Source organism: Vipera ursinii (genome assembly GCF_947247035.1).
Source record: "Vipera ursinii genome assembly, chromosome: 3".
NCBI classification, from domain to species: Eukaryota; Metazoa; Chordata; class Lepidosauria; order Squamata; family Viperidae; genus Vipera; species Vipera ursinii.
The window spans coordinates 181,556,177-181,578,188 of NC_139516.1; the positions used below are offsets into that span (position 1 = coordinate 181,556,177).

Sequence of the window (22,012 nt, forward strand, 5' to 3'; positions counted from 1 at the left end):
AGGAAGGGATGAGCTGAGGCGGAGGGTTAGGGTAGATTTCCAGAGCTCTTAGAGCTGATCGACCAGCCCGATGGAGTCACTATTCAACCCGAGTCCCAAACACACGCCTCACTAACTACTTTACAACCACTTTCATTGATTTTCTTTATCAAATAAACATAATACCCGTTACAGCAACACTTCCTCTTCACGCAGCCTGAATACCACGAGCTCCGATTGCTGCCTGGCCCGAGCTTGCAACTCCTCATCTTTATTCTTTTACTTAAACCGCAAAATATATTATGCTGACTTGTCTTCCCCAGACCTGGAAAGCGCGAGTGGAGCCGTATTGGTGGATTATTTAGAGGGAAGGCACCGATTTTTGGTCTTAACCACTTTTTCCCAAACTCCGATATAAGCACATATTTGTTCTTGTAATTCAGATGGAGCTGGCGTATTTACATCCTTATTTTACAAATAGATAGTAACTCGATTGAAAGGGCAACGCTTTCGGTGAACATGGGCCGGAATCTCTTTTGATAGCGGGAGGAAATTAGCATAACTTTAACAATCTCCCCTACAATTGTCAGTCTAGTTGAAAATGTCAGTTTTCAAGTCAATTTCTCTTAATAAACTGTTTTCCTCCTAAAACTAGCTCCTCTCGAGCTGCTCTGAATCAGGTTTTCTATATATGTCAAAGGGCTGTTGAATTATTCATTATTATAATTACTATCATCATTGTCATTATCCCTTTCCATGTGGAAATAATTTTATTATCGTAATTTGATATCTGAAGAATTTCCTGTTAGTCGTTTGATAATTTTTTTTTCCTCCTCGGAACATAAAAGTTTTGTTAGAAATTAGAGGGAAATGTTTTTAAATGCCTTTATGTTTGCCATGGATTTCCGTTTATCTAATCGATCAGAATGCCAATAAATCGATTAAAGGTTTAGTGTTTTACAAACAACCGTTTTGTGCTTTTTGATTTTATGTTTTGAGTGAATTTTCTAAAGCCAGTTCTTCCTATAATCGTTTGCTTCTCCAAACCCTGTTATTCCATCCTTTTTTTATTATTTGCACTTGCAATTTAAAGTTCATCTAATGAGGGGGGGAACCCATAAATAAGAAGAACTAATCGGGTTACATGACTTGATGCCCGAGGTCCACGTATTTATGCAAAGCCCTTTAAAATCTTGGTGAATTATATGCGATCATACAGTGATTGCGGAATATTAAATTAAACTTAGATAAATCCGCATTGAAGGAGGCAGCACCCAATCCTGAATTTATTTCCCATTTTCTATAACAGCATCACTGCACTCCTCTCTTTGCAATGACAACGTGCCAAATCTGGGCATTTTGAAAAGATTTTCCATATGCTTTAACTGGAGTCTGATAGACAAAGAAGACAAGGAGATGGTCTTTTTCCTCTAGAGGTATATTTTCTTTTAACTTTTTCATCGAGCTTTTCCGACTGTCATTATTTTCAGCCAAAATTTCAAAATCTCTATAACATTGAGAGTTTTGGGGAGCCCCCATTTTCCCCGGGTTTTTTTTTTTTACACCCCGTAATCAGTTCTTCCAAGACTGGAGTTTCAGCTAGCCTTTTGAAACAGGACTGTACGAAGGATCATTTCTCTACCTTGGCGGATAACATTTTGGAGAGAAAGCATTGATTGATTTACTTTTCGGTTACTGCTTTTGTAATTAAATATGGTTTAAATTATCTTCTTTTTTCGGTAAGTCAGATCAGATGTTGCTTGCTGGAGGCTTTCCTTTTAACGGTAGTTTTAATTTATGTGTAGTTTATAGGGACAATGCAAAGGTGGTGGCTTTTATTTAGTTGTAAAATCTATACGTTTTCTTTGGAAGACTTGGCTCCTTGGGCGAAAATAACTTTTTGTTGGGTTACTTTATAATCACGGTTTGCCGTGGAGATAGTTTAGCATATTGCCTCAAATAACAAAAAAAAAGCCTCTTATTTTATTGCCACTGCGAACTATTGGGTTTGTCTACCCACGGACTTTCTTTTATGTTCACTAAGGGATGGGGAGGCTTATGACTGTCCCCTTTCTCTCTCCCCACCCCCCTTTCTCCCGCTTTTCGTGATTTTAGTCTTTTCTTTTCCGTTGCTTTCTTCGCCTGGTTCTTTTTTTTTTCTTCCTCCCTCTGTCTCCTTCCCTTCTTCCCGCCGCCCACTCCGCAGAGAAGATGAGCCGCTCTCCTGGCCCATCCGGAAGGCTGGCCAGTGCTTCTGGGGAAGGACGGGCTGGTGGAGAAGCGCTCCTTGCCCGAGATTTGCCGGAACGCTAGCGAGCCAAAAGGCCGGTGAAGTTGGGGAATTGCTATTGTTGGCGGCTAGTCCTCCCGGCTGTTTGTGTTTATAAAGACGAGGGCGGTTGCCGGGAGGAGAGGCAGGTCAGCCCTGTCAAAGCGCTGACCTCGGAAGACCAGAGGGCGCCCAGCTCCTTCACCCACCGCTCCCGGGGCGTGTGGCTGGGCGAGGGGAAAGGAAGCGAGGAGAGAGAGAGAGCGCGCGCGCGCCCCCGCGGCTTTCCCTTCCCCAGCCAAGCCAAGGAGCTCAGGTTCAGGGTATTTAAAGCCTGCGGAGACTCCGGGAAGCAGCTGAGGAAGCTCTTTTTTTTTTTTTTGCTTTTAAGCTGCAGAGGAGAAGAAACCGCCAGCCAGCTTGTCTGAGAAGCTTGCCTTGCACGGAGGTCGCGATGAGGGTGTTTTGGGTGGGTGTGTGTGTGTGGGGGGGGTGCGGTTCAAAAGCAACCGCTACTGACAACACACGCACACGCATACATGTGCCGATCCGGGGTCTCCCTCCCTCCCTCCCTCCCCCCCCCATGCTGAGCTGGATCGGGATGCCTGGCCTGGTAGAACTGGCCTGGCCACTCTCCAGCCCAGCTCTCGCTCCGTGACTTCCCCGATATGCCGGGCCGTAGACCCGCGACGGGGACTTCACGGTACGCCTCTGTTTTCTTGGAAAGAAGCACCAAGCTCCGAAGACGTGCTCTTCGCCGGGCTAAAAGGTTTTTACGGAGTTGTTGGGCGCTTTTCAGAAAACCACTCTGGCGATCCTCGACGTTTTGCCCCTGGGTCGGCTTCCCTGCTTCCCGGAAGGTCCTGAAAACTGGTCTCGGTTTTGTTTTTTTTTAAAGTGTGGTTTAAAGTTGCTGAGTTAAACAAAAATGTTAGTTAACATACTGCCTTTGTCAAATAGCCCCCGGGAGGAAAAGAGATAACAAAAAGGCAGAGGAAGGAGGGGGGTCTCGGGATCTGAAAGTGTCTGTAGCTTAGATAAAGGGGTCTCTAACACTGAGATCTTGTAATACCTCGTTTCAAACTGAGCTCATCTATAGACTTAAGGGACGCTTTCAAAAGGCACGGATTGTCTTTCCCTTGGGCGAGAGAGGGAAGGGGGGGGGAGGCCCGCCATTTATTAGGGAATTATGTCGGGTTATTAAAAAGAGAGGAGATTGTAATTATGTATATCCTCCTCCTGGCCCTGTACGTCCCTAGCACAGGTTTTGGAGATGCGGCACAAAAGTCTCTCGGCTGCCTTGGCACGCTCTTTGTCTGAAAGAATGAGTGGCCAGAGCTGGCTCTTATACCCTTGCTCAAAGTCTGTTTCGCTCAGGGGCGTGGGGGTGGCATCCAAAATCGGATGGCCTGTTTTCCCACACATGTGAAACACAACGTCATTAACTCTCTCTTTCGTCCTGCTTGGAAGATCATGCTATTCCCCCCCCCTTGGGGAAAATCTACTCACCCACCCCCACCCCCCAACACGCAAGTATCAGGGTGGGTTGCCCTAAGAGGTTCCCTTGGAGCTGTGCCGTAGGGACCAAAGAAAAAGGAACTAAGGGGTTAGGCGGAGGTCTTGGGCGATCAGCTGAGCAAGCAGCCTGGAACGAAAAGGAATAGGGCTTGAAAAGATCTCCGAGCTTTTAGGGGAATCCTCTCAAAACAGCCAACTCTCCTTCTTCCCAGCCCTACGGTGCTCCTGGTTGATTCCCATGCTCTGCCCGAAACGCACTTCGCTGTTTTCACGCGCACACGCGCGCACGCACGCACACATACACAACTTGTGCTGCCTTTCGGAATTAACCTCCTTCGATTTTTTTTTCCTAGCTACGTGGCAATCTCCGGCTTTCTTCTAAACTGTTAGGATCCCTGAGTGCCTTTTCCATCTCGAGCTCTACTGGTTTAGGGAAAGCTGAGGGCTGAAAGTAGATAGATGAAAAGGAGGTTCAAGAGTGAGGTTGGTGCGAAACAAAAACATGGAAAGGAAAAAAACACCTCATTTCCTATGGGTACCCCTTTAGCTAGAGGAAAACCCCCCACCAAAACATGGTTTAAAAGGAGCAATAGTACCACGAGGGCAAGGAAGACATTTGCATCAAATATGCCTTGCGTGATCAACTGGGTATGGAAATTTCTAAAAACATATTTTAAAAATAGATGGAATCTATTAAAAGAGAATTTTTGCAATATCATGGTTGTTGTTTCCATATACTTCTGCTATGCAAACTGTTTTAATTTTCTGACTTGAGTTGGAACTAGAATAATTCTACTGAGGGACTAAATCTTCAGATTGTATCTAATTGTTTTCTGGGTTAGGAAATGGGCTGCTATACTTTAAACCTCCTTGACTGCCTGCTCAGTGAATCCTGCAACCTGACTCTTCCTTCCATTTCAAAACAAGTCAGGGATTTATTTTCCATAATCCCAAAAATGTCTGAAAATGGGGGTTGGGAACTGTATTGTTAGCTTCAGTGGTCCCTCTCTGTAAACAAGGAGGAGGCTGTCACTTCCTTCTTTTGAATCTAGCTTTATGACACGCATACACAATCTATGTGCATATCATGTACAGTTTTATTTATTGAGAAGTAGGTCTAATTCTCAAGCAAGATTAACTGACCCTCCATAAGAAAACACTTATGATGTTCTGTCATTAAAACTATGTCTTAAGTGCAAAGATTGTTTTTAAAAAAATAGGATGCCTTTGCTTTCCCCTCTTTCCTAGGAAATGTCATTATATTTTAAGTTGCCTATAAGGAACTGGATGTCTAAGTGGATATATCCCCCATTTTCCAAGATCTTAATATCTTTTTTGTACCACACCTCCCTATCTTTGGCCTGTGTGATGTCTTTGCTGCCAAGCATGTATTTATATTCAGGTGGAAATTTTCTTCTCAAAGTTAACTTTAGGTTTTGTCAGGGGTTCCTGTATTTCGGATGGTACAAGATCCCTAAAAACAGCATATTTATACCTTGTTTTTATGAGAAGCAGTGATAAACCTTTCAGTTGTATTAAGTTCTTAAGGCCTAAGTTAAGAATTTAAAATGCACCCCAGGAACCAGGAATTATAGAGACTCATCAACTGGAAAGTTATTTTCACATGCATATGAACTTTAAGATTATAAATATAATTTTATATGTATTAGTAGCCAGTATTTCTGGACTTTTTCTTTCTGTAATATCATTTGGACTGGGGCAGGTGTCCCCATGGTGTGTTTGGATGCACTTTGAATAGACATGATTTTTAAATCTACAGTGGGGAATATTTAAAAGTATCTCGATTTCTGGTTTTAGTTAATTATATTTTAATGAAAGTGTCACTCATATTCACATCACATCTGTAGTATTAGGTTAAGATAATTAGATTTTCAAATGAGAAGCAATCTCCATCCCTTGCAAATTTTTAAGAGATTCTTATTTATAGTGGCATCTATGCACTGTCCCCTATATTCTCTTTTTTCATATCTTTCAATATCTTTAGCAAACCCAGGAACAGAAATATTTCTCTTTTTAATGGTCCTACCATATGTGCTGAGAATAGTTTTTGCTTTTTTAATCTGTTTATTGTTTCTATTACACATTAAAAATACTGTTTGTTATTATAAATTTACTTTTGTTGAGCTGTTGGACCAATTACCCTAGGGACATTAAACTGCTATAGGTATGTGCAATAATGCATACATCTTAATATGTATACATCGCTACAGTTATTAGACACAGTACCATTGTATATATAGTGGTGTGCGTGTGTGTATATGTGTGTGTGTGTGTAAATAAAGCCTCAATAATATGTAAATTATTCTTTAAGGCTGAAAGAGTAAAAATTTCCATCTTAGCCTTACTTCCTTTCCATACAGAGGCACATTCCACATTCATTATCCAAAGCATATTTTCTTCTTAAAAAAAAAAAGAATGGGGGGGGGGAGAGACAAGAGAGAGAGAAAGAAAGAACTTCCCTGGTGGGAGGAATAATTAATTTGCACCCATATCTTTTCACATTCCTGAGCAGTTAAGAAGAGCAAATCTTCTTTCCTTCCTCTCTGCCTGTTCTCTCTCCCTTGCCGTCTCTCTCTCGCTCGCTCACTTTCTCTCTCTAATTTCCCCCAGCCATCTATTTGTGTGTATGTGTGTGTGTGTGCGTGCGTGCGTGTGTGTCTGTGTTACTAATGAAGTTTGCAGACTTGTGTTTGTGTCCGTGAAGCTGCTTTTCCTACTGCCAGTTTCTGCTTAGGGGCCAGTGGTGTGGCTCCCGCAGTCCTTGCGAGTCCCCAGCAAGCAGCGGCAGTAAGTCCGCGCTGCGCGTCATTTGCAGTCTGGAGAATGTTGATCACCTCGCTAATTACACCTCTCTCTCTTCTCTCTTTCTCTCTCCCCCCCCCCCGCTCGCTCTCTCTCTCTCTCTCTCTCTCTCTCTCATTCCCAGAGTGCATATCGGGAATAGACACACAAAGACATGCGCACTCAACTTAATCAGCCATTTTTTTAAACAGGGCTAAAACGATAATAATTAGCAGAATAAAGACATATCGGATTTTCATTTCCTTTCCTCCTTTTCCCAACCCCTTCACAACCAAACAGCGAGACCGCGGTCGCCACTTGCTTTAACGACTCCCGGACCCCAAAGGACCGCTCCATGCCCCCACTTCTTGTTCATTTTTATTTTCACCCAATAAAGTTGGAGGATTATTTTTTTTATTATTATTTTTAATGAACCTTCTGTCGTTTACTTGGATGTGATCAGCTGTTAAGTAAATAAAGCAAAACAAAACAGAGAGGCGAAGATCCAGTAAGAACTGCGAGGGGAAATGGAAAGTAAGTTTTTTCTTTAACTTTTATTGAGTAGTTTGTGTTAAATTTAGGTCGAGTATCGATTATCTTTCCAAGCTGATCTTGCACAATCTTTGATATTTCGCTCTCGCTCTCTGCCTGCCTCTCTCTTTCTCTCTCTCACTCTCTCTCTCTCTCTTTCTCACACACACACACAAACGCACGCACACACACACACACACCCATCCCTTGAACCTCTCTATCTCTCCCTTTCTCACCCCCCCTTTTCTATCTCTTTTCTCATTTTTAGGTGATTCTTTAATGGGAGGAGGCTTCTCTTTTAAATTTCGGGAGGGTGGGGTTGGGGTATCCATTTTTTCCCCCAAATAGTAACTTTTGGATCAATTGAAGAATCTTTAACGTTTGGTGGAAGAAAATATTTTTATATTGTGTGTGTCTTTTTAAAATCGATCTGGGAAACGGGCTGATTTGAGCCACGGCACGGCTGTCAAAAGTCTTTGCCAGTTCCTTTTCCCCCTCTCTCTCTCCCCCCCCCAACCCTTTTAACTCCTGATTCCGGAGCGCGATGTCTCTGGGGGAAGTTTGGGGTGCTTTGGGGGTCAGGGCTCGCATTTGGCTTTGGTGCTGAGGGGGGGGGGAAGTGCCGGTGGGACGGAGGGGCCCCCCGTCTCGGCGGGGGTGCGCGCGCGTGCTTTCGAGGTGGGGTGCTGGCATTTGCAGCAGCCGGGCTCGGCTCTTCGCCGTAGCAGGCAGCCAGAGAGACAAGCCCGCTAGAGGAGCGGCTGGTGGCTTTCCCGGGGCGCCAGTTTCTAGCGAGCGGCTTCCTGAAACTGACCGGACCAGGCTGCCAGGCTCGCCGGAGGGACTGCTGGGCTAGGGAAGATTCTTCCCTTTGTGAAAAGGCAGCCGGCGCCCTCCGTTGCTGGCTTCCGTGCCTTCCTCCCTTTCTCTCTCCCGCCTGAGGCTCCGGCGTTAGGTTATTTTAATCGGATTTGAGTCAAAGAAATACAATATAATATAATATTATATCTATCTATCTATCTATATCTATATATATTACAATCTTTTTCTGTGTCGTGCGGAGTGTGCGACGAGTACTTCTCTCGGTCTGTAATGCAGCGGCGCCGAAGCTGCTTTACGCGGATATACATCCCTTCGCGCGGCGGCGGCGGCGGCGGCTGAGGCAGGCGCGTCTCGGCGTCCCCCGCCTGCCTTGCAGCCTTGCCCTCCGAGCCTGTAAACATGGGGATCGGAAACTTTGCGGCCCCGGTGGGCCCCCCCCCCGTCCCTTCCCTCCTGCTCCCCAGCCGTACCCCTCGCCCCCCAAACCGACGTTGCTGTGTTCCTTTTGTTACCTGCCAGCTGGAGGGGGAGGGGGTCTCGGGGTCTTCGGCTGCTCGGGGCACTGGGCCCAGCCGAGAGAAGAGGCTCAGCCAGCCGGATTCAGCCTTCGCGCCGTCCCGAGGAGGCTTTTTCGCTTCCATTCAGTAAAACACACACCCTCCTCCTCCTCCTCCTCCTCCTGTTCTCCTCCTCCTCCTCTTCTTCCACCTTAGGTACCAAGGCATACATCGCAAACATTACACCCCCCCTCCCGCCCTCCCCACCACCACTACCACCAAAAAAAAAATATCAGTTCAACCAAAAGACAACTTGCCAGGCAGAAAGATGGTGGATTTACATTGAGGCAGACCCCGCAGGGTCAGGCAGGAAGTCTGACTGTTCCTGTATCTGACAGTTGCATTTCCTCTCCTTCATTCTCATCGCCTTTTTCATATTATTATTAACCCTGTTCCATTTTAATCAAGGATCAGGTAGCTGGAAAAGAGAGAGAGAGAGAAAGGCAGAAGGAAAAAAAAATTAAAAGGGAGAGAGAGGAGGGTTGATGATTTTGAAGGTTGGATAAATCTCTCTTATATGTATATTTGAAATTTTGATTCCCCTTTGGAAGGATTTCCAGTGGCTGGATCCTTAAGAGCCGTGATTGAAGAGCAGATGATAGTTTATTCTGTCTTTGGGAGTTTGGTGGATGTCTAAGTGGATGGATGAAAGGAAGAGGTAGTGAGCAGCAGCCTTGGAAGCCCTGCCTGTTGTTGGTTAGGTTGAGGCAGACACTTGGCTGCGATTGGGAACACCACTGTGACATGGGCATCGATCGCTTCCATTGAGAGCAATGCAAAAACACAGCCTGGGTATGTAACACTCTCAGTGCCATCAACCCTTGTTTTACTTTCTATTTACTGACAAAGCTGACAGGGAGAAGGGACTTTGCTTTTGGAAAGCCAGAAAGGAAAGGGGAAAAATGGAAATACTACAAGTGAACAGGGCTGAAGGGTTAGAAAGGGGGGGGGAGTGACTGTTTAAATATAATCATTTTGTTTCATACTTTGGACTTTGAAAGTTTCCTTTTTTGCAGTAAAATTTTAGAGAAAGAATACAACTGGAGCTCTCTCTGTGTTTCTCTCTCTCTCTCTCTCTCTCTCTCTCTCTCTCTGTGTGTGTGTGTGTGTGTGTGTGTAAAATAGTTGTGGGGAGGACTGTCTGCTTGTGGGGAGGACCGTGAGACAGTTTCAAACAGTGGGAAGGCATACCAAGATGAAAGATGGCTAGCCAGCTGTTTTAACCTTTTGCACCTGGCTTGAGTGCAGAGGCTCCCTCAGATTATTCAGTGAGCCTAGCTGAATATTCATACTCCAGGATCTATACTCTGTGGCTGTAGCATCCCATTGGCATTGCTTTGGGCTTTGAAGGCTTTCTAGAAGGCAAACATGTATTCAGTTTTCCTTCTTATGGGAATGAACATATAAGGTCAATTAAATAGAAGGCAATGGTCATAAATCTTCAAAAATGAAATCTATTCAAAGAACAAAGAAAGGTCAAATAAACCATCTGTATAAGTCACAGTAATAGTAGTGGTAGTACCTGCTTGGTAGGTTTAAGAATGATATTAGCTTGTTTTCTAAAAATGTAAGTGGTAAGAAAAAGTATGCATCCTTTGAATTTTTTAAAATAGATACAAGGTTGTGCTTCTATAGCAAAATATTTTATTGTTCATCATCAGGGACTATGTAAAGAAGTGCTGAGAAAATCACTGTTTAATATTGCAGAATTTACTGCTTCCACTCTGACCATGAGCCTAAATTTACACAATGAAATTTGATTATCTCTAATAACAGTATTAGATCCTGCACTGGATGGATGAGAATTGAGGTGGTTTTGTTGATTGCAAGGGTTTAATGTTGCATTTCAGAATCTGATGTGGTTTAGCCTTCCTTCCATTAACTGGAAAACCCCTGAGGTTTTACAATTATTTCTTAAAGATAATACATTTAAGATTGCATTGGTAGGCTGGAGAAAAGTCATATAGGCAAGAAGGGAAGCCCTTAATAACTCTTGAGATTCAGACATGTTCAGCAGTTAGATTGGCTCTGACTTCAGCAAGGGTCGACAATGTGTCATTTCCATGAAGCCAAATTGCCCTCTGCCTATATGATATTAATGTGCAAATCAATATTTCAGGGATTAAATTTCCCTTCTTCATTTTTTATGGTTTCTACCTCAATAAGTCTCAAGTCTATTAGAAGAGGCTGGATGATTTAAAATCCTTCACTGCAGAATGGCTTGTTGTAGCCTTGTTTCACATACCATTTTGGGATTTTTGTTTTAAAAGACTAAAGGCATGGAAAAGAAGTTGATAGTCAATATAGGGACATGCGCAATACTGTAAAGCCTTTTTTCAATATAGAGATAATAAGGTATTGAATATATACATTTGTATGATATATTCATTTATATGATATATACATTGTACTGCTTTAAAAATATTGTGTTAATCCCTTATTGATTTATTCTGGAATCAATTGAGGCTCTTTGCTTGTTTGTGATTTGTTAGCATTCTGATGCTTTTTCCAATAGCATGCTTGGATTATTTTGCAGTGAATATTCTTTAGATCTTTGAAGACTGTCTAAAAATAAGATTTTAAGTGAATTAAGCTAAGTGATATAAAAAAGTCTGCTATTGTGCCTGAGTGATATTAGTTGTATCGTATTAATTAACAAAGGGACCTTTTAGTACGACATTAGCCTTTTAAAGTGGCTGTGCATTGGTGGTGTTGCATTAAAAGAGGTCTTTTGAATATTTATGATTAGATTGAAAAAGGATCAAGGAAGAAGCTATAGATGGGTGAAAATTTAGGTCACACACAAGGTTGCGACTTTATCACATTTTGGAAAGGCCCTTAGCTCTATCATTTTGATGGTATTTTATAGCTTCAGACCATCTGGGCTGAGTTCCGCACAGCTGCATGGATTTTGTCTGCGATAGAGCATTTTTTCCATTCGGTGTGAAATGTTCCTTCCTAAAAAAATGTATACCAGACTTACTTAATTTGATCTTTTAAAAAAATACATATGAAAAAGGGACAAAAGACTCTTTAATCTCTGTAAGCTGTTTGCTTTTCTTCAAGCTTCCTGTCTGTTAGGTTTTGAAAAGTCATTTTTATTGAGGAGATGTTTCTGAGGTGTGACATTAAAATAATATATCGGGGGTTTTTTAGAGGGAATATCTGATTCCTGCTCTTCTGCCTGACTGTCAAAACACGGTTAATCTACTCTTATTTACAATTAATCTCAATAAAATTAATCTTAACTGTGCAATAGTCAGTGGCTTAAAATATCTAATTATATTCAATTAACTGCTGTCATAGTAATTAACACTGCTTAATTGCTTCAGCATATATTTATGTAAAGCTCATTAGTTCCTGGTTGCTCTTTTTTTCCTGTCCTCATTCCTTTTTTATTGCTGTCATAGCATTGACATCAGTCTAGATTTGTGTGTGTGTGTGTGTATGACAATTTCAAACTTGACATTGAATGAATCTGCAACCCTTTTATTTAGCAGAATGTTAAATATTTTAGTAAGCTTTGAAGCAAGATTGTAGTGACTGGGTAGCATTTTTTAAAATAAAATTTGACTTTGTGGATGGAAATAGGAAAAGTCAGGTTAAGCCCTGCATTTAGAAAAGAAGAGGCTTTCCTGCATCTGCCTTGGGGCTGTACCCACAAGGCATGGTTTCCTTCTTCCAGATAATTCAAAGGGTTAAAGTCTTGGCCCAGGTTCAAATTGAAAAATGCCCAGGGAAAGTGTGTGCTGAAGATGTACAGATTTCATATAATTAGTGCTTAATTATATTAACATATGCAAATTGTCAACTCCGGAGCTTGTTGAACTGGCATAGATCAGTCTGGGACAATTGCCGTATTGTCTGAGACAATAATGGATTTCAAGTTGGTTTGGGGAAACACATAACTAGCTATCTAATTTAACTCATACCATGGTGAAATTTCATTAGTCTCCATGGAGACTGGTTTAATTGTGCTGACTAATGTTCTGGGGTATAGAATGTCTTAAAAAGAAAATGCTGTTTGCCTAATCCACCTTACAATGACACTTGTTTGTACATGTTTCCTTTGTGTGATAATTTGCATATGCAAATAAATAGTTTCTCAGCCCCATTTGTCATGGCTGTTCATTACCCATGAAGAGGACATTGTTACTACGCTGTTACTGAGTCTCCCAAGACAGGATAGTGTCAACCAGTCCAGCTACATTCTTTCATAATTTGTTTCTGATTAATAGACCAGAGTGAGGCTCATTCTATTCAAGCCTCGGGAAAGAGAAGGTCAGTTCTGCCATAGAAAGGAGTTTCCGCAGCAACTAAAGCCCCCCCCCTTTCTCCTCATCTCTCCCCTTTTCTTTCCTGGCTTAACAGAATCATATTTAAAATAATGCATTCTGGCTCTAAGGAGAATGTCCCCTATTAATCTCTGGTTTCCTCAAGCAAAAGATAGAAAAACAAAAGAGATTCAGGTTTTGGAATATTAATCCTGTTTTTGACAGAAAGGTAAACTGATATAATTGCTTTTCAGTGGAAGGAATGGGGGTTTATAGAAGTGTGAAAGCATCGGAAAGGATTAGCATTTTTTTGCATAATGAAAAGCTCTGCTGAATGGGGCACTGAATGGTTGACTGAATGACTAAGATGAAAGGAAGAGGGAAATGCAAGCTTCTCTTTCTCTCTCCTCTGCTCAGCTCACCCTAAAGTTATGTTTGTCCAAGACTTGAGAAAACAAGCAGAAGCTCAGATTTCAGCAACTTTATAAAAATGCCTTGAATTTTCATCATCAGGCTGATGAATATGTATGTAATGATGCAGCTAGAAGAGGATAGATCCAGGTTTGTATACCATAGAAATACTACAGGCTAATCAGGTATTGACTATTGGGTATTGAATCTGCTGTGTTTTGTGAGAAGAAGAGTTTTTTTAAAAAAAAATCAAGCAAGAAAAATAAATGGAGGTCAGGTAGTTGGAAGCTTAGCTTTTGAATGTGCTATTCATAAGGTATAGTTTTAGCTCTTTTAATTGATGGTGTTTTATTTTGTTGGTGTTGAAAAAATAGACCTTGACCCTGTGAACTATGCAAGAGTAGAAAACATTTATTTCTAGTGTACAATAGTAACATTTACGAGTTTGATGCTACTATAGTGATAACACAAAATAGAATTTAAATAGAAATTTGAATGCAGTAAGTGTCATTGATGGCATGCTTTAGATTTCAGTTTTTAATATGTAAACACTGGGCTCATAAGTCATTACTAAATACCCAGTCCATACTCCTATCAAATTTAGTAATAAAATATCTATAGACTTAAACGGACCAGGAAGAGGCCTAAAGGTAGGAATGTAATTGGTTAGCTGTTGACAATGTGATCTGTGTGCCTAATTATATGCTCTCAACTGTAACTGAGACAGTTAAAATACATTTATTGTGTAAGACTATGAATGTCTACTAAAGTAAGCCCTATTGAATTCAATGGAATTTACTATCAAGCAAGGAGCTATAGAATTGCAGCATGAGCAGATGAAAATAACAATTGGTTCTATAAGGAAAGTCAGATGCAATATGGAGAAATAAAGATCTGTTTGCATGCCAAGTATCTTTTCTGCTTTTCAGGTTAGTGTAATTTTTTTTAATGAAGCCATTACTGTATAGGGGAGGGAAATCATTTGAATCAGCCATGTACTAATTTGGTGTTTGTGTTTATTCATATAGTTTATACATATGTGTTTGCAATGTGAGTCTTGTATGCAGTTTGTATGGTAGGCTGTGCATATTGCAAAATAAATAAGTAAATATTTGTAAATGATTGGCAGTTGACAGCTCAGTAGGAAACTGTACGCAAAAAAGCTAGTTATGTGAGTCATTAAAGTGTGATATTGTAGATTGATGCCAGATATTTTTTATAACTTTGCAAATTTGTATTTGTTCATACATATCCTTCAAAATAATAGTGAATTTTATATATACTATAAAAGATATATAATACAAAAAAGAAAAGCTATGAAAAACTTTGAAAAAGTTAAATTTGCTAGTGTAAAACCAAATGAATTTATTTTTTTAAGTAAGCAACATGTGTTCTAAGTTGCATTTTTAAACCACGCATAACTGAATAATGCATGGATTAATGTTAGTTTATATGACTTGTATTGTGTAAAACAAGCGGAAACCTAAGCTGCAGTCTGTGTATGCTTAGGTAGAGAGTCAGACTGTATCTATATTTAGATAAGTCTATTTAAAACAGTGATAATTTGTTGCATGACATTTTTGTTCTAGATTGGTGTTCTAGATTTGACAGCTTGTGATTTAGGATGTTGTTACACATGGATTTCTGTTATTGTGTAAGAATTCTACTATGAAAATCTGAGGAAATGGTCCTGATGACCAGATTCTTACTATGCTTCGATTTATAGTCTTTCTGATTTAACAACTGAATGGGAATAGAGGCTGTATAAACCATATAACCTGGCAAAGTTTCATAGCCTTACAGAAAATAAATGCCCACTTCTTTTGAATACAGAAACAGATTTAGTATATGCCCATTACTATGGATGTAGGTCTTGTTTAATTGGCATGTTCTCTGATTTTGTAATTCTAGTGTTCTCATAAGTCCTTTTTTGTTTCTCCTTTGTTATAAGTTTGCTATTCTAAATGTTTGGAATGCTATGAACAGTCTAGTGGAAGTTTTTAAAAAAGGTTAGAATTCTATTTAGGAATGGCTGATCTCAATTTTATGAGTGAAATAATGTTACCATTTTAAGGTATTTTTATAATATGCATGGAGTCCCAAAGATGTTGTAACAAAAAAAAAAATTTAAAGTATGGTGTCTGCGTTAAAGTGCCTAGAAGTTGTCTGAAAGTTACTTCTTTTTTTAAAACAAATTATATTTGTAGCATTGATCTGATTGGACTGTATAAACTTCCATGAATACAGGTCAATACTGTAAGTATTATAGGCTTAGACTGAAGCACGTGACAGTTTCTAAGAGGCAATTGCCTTATCTAACAGACCAGACACAGGAGAAACCAATTTTTATAGTAAAAATCTTGATATTTTTTTAAAATAAAACAATAAAGATTTACTTCCATTATAAACATCTTGTAGGAAAGATATTATCAAAGAATCAAGTCATATATTTTGTTTGAGTATGGTTTGAATTAAAGCTAAGTGACATTTTAATTGGCTTTTTCTTTTAGTATAGTAAAACGTTGATACAGTCAACATGGTTCACTTTTTGCTTATGAATGAAAAATGGAGGGAAAAAAGCTCATGATGTACATGTAGCTAAGTGATTAATATTAATATTTTATTTTGAAATTTGATGACTAAATGCACTTGACATAAAACATTATGTTTTGTATTTGGAACATCAGGAAAAGTGACAAAAACAAGGAACACCGGAAAATATATATTTCAACAATGGAGCATTAGCTCAATTTTAAAAAAGGAACAGGATTAGCAAGTGTACAGTGAAAATTTATATCACCAATGTGCCATCCTTTACCATATTTTCAGATTCCCATTCTTAATCTCATGCCTCTGAGTTTGATGCTGGTAGATTGCTACAGTATGCTGTCTGTTGTCTAGGACCTGCAAGACTTAATCTCCTCATAAGTCTCTTCTTGACAAACAGTTCTGCATAGAGCAATGTTAAACCCTGTTAAACCCTGTTTAACATTGGAGGGTTTAAATTAAAAGTTTCAGGAACAACTGCAAGATTTATGGAGCCTGAATATGAAGTGCAGCCTGCAAAAATGGTTCTTCAGTGATTCAAAATGTTGCCCTCTACCTTTTTTCTTGCTTATCTTCCTGGTCTTATATATTGGATTGCAGATTAAAATAGGGACTTTCCATTGGTCTGCATGCCAGTAAGTAGCCATTAAAAAACACCACCAACATCCCTCCCCCACTCCGACACACACACATGGTTCTGTTTGGGTTTGATTTAGTGGATTTGTACAACTTGTTCATTGCTAGAAAAACCAATTTTGGTTCATTTGAATAGTTCAAGATGTAATGGCAGTGCTGGGAAACGTAGTCAGTTTTTAGATTCTGACATGGTTTGGTTATTTGTTTAATATATTAGATCAATGTACATATTATACCATTGTTGAAACAGTTTTGTCACATAGATGGCAGCAGTAGAATGTATTTGTAAAACAAGACAAAGAGTTCTATCATTTGGGGATATGTTCATATTTTACCCTCATTATTCATTATTAATTTATGTCTGAAAAACATAATATGCATGCATAAGTAACAATATAATAATAAAGCAATAATATCCATACTATATAGAAAATTATTTCCTATAGACTTAAAAATGTAAACACCAAACATACACAACAACATTTGCTTACTTTAAATCTATGCCATTACATCAGTTGGGGAACCTTGTTCTAGTTAAAAACAAATTTAAGATAAAAAATCATTGTAAGCAAAACATTTTGCATTATTAACTAGGATCTAAACTATTTTTGGTGACTTCAATGCTAGTTCATACTTGTGACCCTAGTAAAATTAGCTTGTAATGGTTTTAAAGTTTAAGAAAAAAAATATGAGAGAACTGTACCCATTTCAGTTTGGCAATCCTGATTACTCTGAAATTCAAAAGACCTGCCCCAGACAAAATCTGTCAGTCTCAGCCTATGCTGTTACCTGCTTCAAGACTTCAAAGCAGAAATTTCCTGTTTAAGTTAAAGGTAAAGATACAAAAAAATCTCAGAACATTAGAGAAAACCAAACTTTACCAGAAGTTTTCCAGAACTGTTCTGTTGAGTACTAAATTTAGGTGAAAGTGCAGTATAATTTTCATTGTGACTGACCTTTCACCTTTTCCTTTTTAAAAAATAGTGTCATGGCTTTTTTTTCCAGTTCAATTATATTCCAAGGATTGTTTTATCTATTCAGTTTTGATCCTGTTACTCTTATTTTTCCATTAACCACTGAATTGGAACTTCCTAATTTAGATAAGTATTTAATTGTCTAGTCCGCCTACCGTGACTGAAAAAAAGTAAAAATACTATAGTAGAATATATAGTTTAATCTGCCATAGTAGTTGCAACTTTCCTTATATTTCCTTGATATGCACTATTCAGTTTCTCATTGGCCCAAATCCTGTTAATGTTTTCAAAATAACAGGACTGATGAAACTGTTTTCATACAAATAACCATTTGGGAAGTAATTATGATAACATTAAATTTGGTTGTTTATTTCCCATACTGTAACCAACTCAATAGTTTAAGATGTATAACATCAAATGCAAAGTATTGGTTCTTTATAAAGTTGCACCTTAATCAAAATGTATTTTTAAATGCTGCATTGTCAACATCATAAGGTGGATAAAAACGTTTTCTAGCCATCATAGTGTACATTATAATTACCTTTAACATGTTAGCATTGTACCAACTAATTATTTAAAAGAAAACCTCTCTGAAGATTTTAGAGATTTTAAATATAGAAATATTATTAAGAAGGACAAATCATGGTTTCCAGTAACATTCTTATCCAGATATTACAGGAATCACATTATTTTAAACTGATCTAGATGGTAAATAATATGCCATTATTTGTTAATTGTAGGAGGTAAAAGAATACTTTTGCTGAAAAGACTTCAAGAGGGAAAAATTGTAATATTTGCTTTATACTTGGCATTTCACATGGGACAAGCTAATATCATAGATAATACTACACAAGTTATTTGGATTACAAAAATAATGGGGCAAATCAGTTCTCTTCTAAAAAAAAAGAAGGATGCAGATTAAGAACTATTAAGATTTGCCAGGATGGCTAGTCCTACCAGTCTATTTAAGTGAACACTGTCAACAGGAAAATCACGAGTGACACTTAAAGTAGCTTACCTCTGATTTATACACAAACCTCACATGAGCACTTGGCTTTGTTCTTGCTCTGGTGAGGGGAGCTGATTCCAATGAGGACAGGAATAAAAAGCTCCTTGCATGGTCTAGAAGTGAATAGCACTTTACCTCAAAGCATGACCCCTATTCCCAAGATCTGTTGTGCTACAGTTGACTCTGCCTTTATGTTTATTCTCAGATGAATTGCTTGGAAAAGTTACAAATAATATACCTTGCAAAGCTTCTAGATTCAGTGACAACTGTGTAAGTGGAACTTAGGTTCTTTAGCTGGTAGGGAACAATTCTCCTGTTCAGAATGCACCCAATTATTTTCTTTCAAAATAGTTTAGGTCAAACACTGCTATTGCAGATTAGAATAACGAACTGGTTTCACTAGCAGCGAAATGAAAAGCCTTTCTGGTATAAAATGCAGATGCATGTTAAGAAAAGATAACTTGAGTCATTTTAAGAGACAGAAACTGGTTTCCAAATTTATTAGTTATGCTCGTTTCCCTTTATTTATGTTTCTCAAAGAGAGAGCAAAAGAGAGAGAGAGAGAGAGAGAGAGAGAGAGAGAGAGAGAGAGAGAGAGAGAGAGAAAGAGAGAACATTTGCAATCTACCAAGGGGGATGGGACCTTTAGAAAACTTTCAAATGGCATGTTTGCAGTAGGGCAGAGGTTGAGTACAGTTACTTAAGTCCCTTGAGACACATTTAGTTAATGGTAGTCATGTTCTGATCCTTTCCAAATCTGCTCCTTTTTATTTAGTGGTGTTTATTTGTGGTTACTTAAGGTTTTGATGCTTTAAAACTCAGCTGCATTTTCACAACAAATTAAACAAGAAGAATCATACTGGAAGATAGTGATGAGAGTTAATGATATGTCTTTAGATAAAGTAGTACTTGTGTGCAATCTGATCACAGCTATCAGCTCATTTGTCATGGCTGAAGTGAAAATGTCAGGACCAATGAGCGCATGAGTGCTGAAGGGGGTGAAAGTGCTTTTGGAGACACTTTTGTGCTGGGAGTGGGCCATAGCTTAAATGCAGCTCTGGGGAAATGCTTGGATTAGCTAACTCTGTGCACAAAGCCAGAGCAGAGCAAAAAACGTTTGGAAAATGTAATTTGTTTGGTGGGGGTGAAGTTGAAGTCCATTTTGATCATAATGCTCTAAGATGGAGAGAAATAATTGTAAAATAATGAGAGGCTTTGTATTAAATAAATGTCATAATGGAAATTTGTACATGTTCCATTACAAATGTATTCAGCATCGCAACCTGTTTAAGCTGCTATTTTATTTGACATTAGTCTACCATAGTGAAAGACATCATCTGTTTGAATCGTAAAAACTGGCAAAATGCTGAATTTTTAGCATTTATTTGTTAATTACATGCATATATCTGGAAGAGTAATCTAATCATCAGAACTAAATTATGGATTTTCCTCTAGAGCAGTGGCCAGTTACTTAAGGTTATAGACTATTTCACTCTAAGAATTTTAATTTATATATTTTACATATTGTAGCTCTTTTTGTTTGCACTAGAAATGACCTTTCATCAAGTTTCAATAAGTAAATCGCTGATCACTTCCAGTGGTCACTTTAAGAAACAGCAGGCATATCCATCTACTTCCTCTCATAATAAAAGGAATGAGGAAATGCAGATCATTTGTACTATTTTGGTAAAGTTTGAAGCAACTCTCCATACAAACTTTTTGCAGACTCTTGATCTGTATGTCAGATTTTAAAGCTGAATAGAATGATGATTATGTGCTTGCAGTAGTACAGAATAATGTTCTGAGGCTATACTATTTTGCTTCATATTTGAAACACAAAGATTCACTATTTATGAGCATGCAGCTATGCAGCTCTTAAGTGTGTATTTTCCTCTAGAGCAGTGGCCAGTTACTTAAGGTTATAGACAGTTTCACTGTAAATGACTGCCCTGCTGTAACAATGGAATTATAACCACCTGAAATACATAGCTAGTAGTTACATTGTAATTTATTTGTTAAAAAGGAAATGTCACGTTTTAGAACAGACTTTTGTGATTTAAAGTGAGTATAATATGTGAGTAATTCAACTCACTATATATTTGCCAAAGCTGAGTTTTAAAAAATTCGGGCAAATCTTGATTAGATAGCATTACTTTCATTGACATCAAACCTAATACTGACTTGTCTATTAAAGATTATTTCTTCCTCTCTAAATTGTCTAGCATTCAGGGTTTATTGTTACAAATTGCAATAGTTATCTTGCCTCACTCTGCTTGTTAGAGTAATTATAATTAGACTTAGATATCGGAGCAATGTATATTTTCTTATTCAAAAGTGTTTCTGCTAACTTCCAATAGGTGGCACTAATCAGTAACTTAGACCAAAGAGAATACTAGCTAAAACAGTGATATTTATTTACTTATTGAAAACATTTTGTCTCTCCAGAGCATTAACAGTAGCACATTTTCTGGGACACTTTGAAAAGAATGTAAAAAGAACTGTACAGATAAGATCAAAGGCCTATTTAATCCCACATCTTGTTTCCTCAGTGGCCAAGAAGATGCTTGTAGGAAGTTTACCAGCAGACGCACTAAAATTCCTTGCTAGTGTTCTCCATAACTAATACATACTGGTATTTATCACAGCATTCTTCCATTAAAGCCATTCAAGTGGGGACCAGAAATACACCTTGCAGTAAATAGCAAATACTTATTTGATTCTTCTCTGAAGAAGCAGTTTTTCACTTGCTCTGTATTGTTTTACAACTACTGAGTTTTATGGAACCATCTTGGGTTCTATTAGTATAAAATTATAAATAAAACCTTTTCATATTAATTTTCAGCACATGTTGCTCATATGATTGTACTATCACCTAGAGCAGGGGCTTCAGATTTGGCCCTTTTATGACTTGTGGACTTCAACTCCCAGAATTCCTCAGCCAGCAGTGGCTGAGGAATTCTGAGAATTGAAGTCCACAAGTCATAAAAGGGCCAGGTTTGAAGATCCCTGACCTAGAGGTTTTTTTCCAGAGCTAAAACTCTTGAACAGTTGTAACTTTCCACCAGAATGGAGTTGTACCAGGGCCTTAAATGTGTTCTGCCTCTCATTTTCTCTTTTTGAGCTGTTTTGAGGAGAACAGGATGTATTATAGTAAGTGTGTTTGCACCATATATACATGTGCCTTAGAATAGACCATTTTATTTTTTAATCCTTTTTCTGTTTATTGCTAACATGGTATTTGCCCTTTTAGCAGCAGTACCAACTGCTTCATGCATCTAAACTGATATGTGCATTGAACCACTTAATTGACATGATGCCCCTTACATCATGGTCAGCTAGCTTCAATTTTGTCACAAAATATAAGTAAAGGCCTACATGAAAATTTTTAAAGTCCTGGACTAGGGCCGGGAAAGACCCAGATTATAGTTTATTTCTGCTAGGAATTTGTGTGACTTTCTCAGAGGTCTTATTACTTATCCCCACCTTTCTCAAGGGATTGTTATCAGGATACAACTAGAGGAGGAAAATTTATGCCAGGCTCCTTGATTTCCTGGATGAAATACAGAAAATGTGAAACAAAGATGTAAGGTAGATGCTTCACTTCAAAGAGTAGTACTTCATATATGCTTACATTCAATGGATTTTGTCTGTGGAATTTTTGTTCTCTAAATCCCAGAGAGGCT

The 22,012-nt window shown here is 38.7% G+C and overlaps 1 protein-coding gene across 1 annotated transcript in view; it reads left to right on the forward strand.

Annotated features, from left to right (window-relative positions):
* The first annotated feature begins 6,822 nt into the window (after positions 1-6,822).
* ZFHX4 (zinc finger homeobox 4) overlaps positions 6,823-22,012 on the forward strand; it is a 210,863-nt gene continuing 195,673 nt past the window's right edge. Inside the window, exon 1 of the mRNA XM_083359811.1 lies at positions 6,823-7,102. The gene's annotated coding sequence lies outside the window, so the exon portion shown is untranslated. The remainder of the gene's footprint in view (positions 7,103-22,012) is intronic.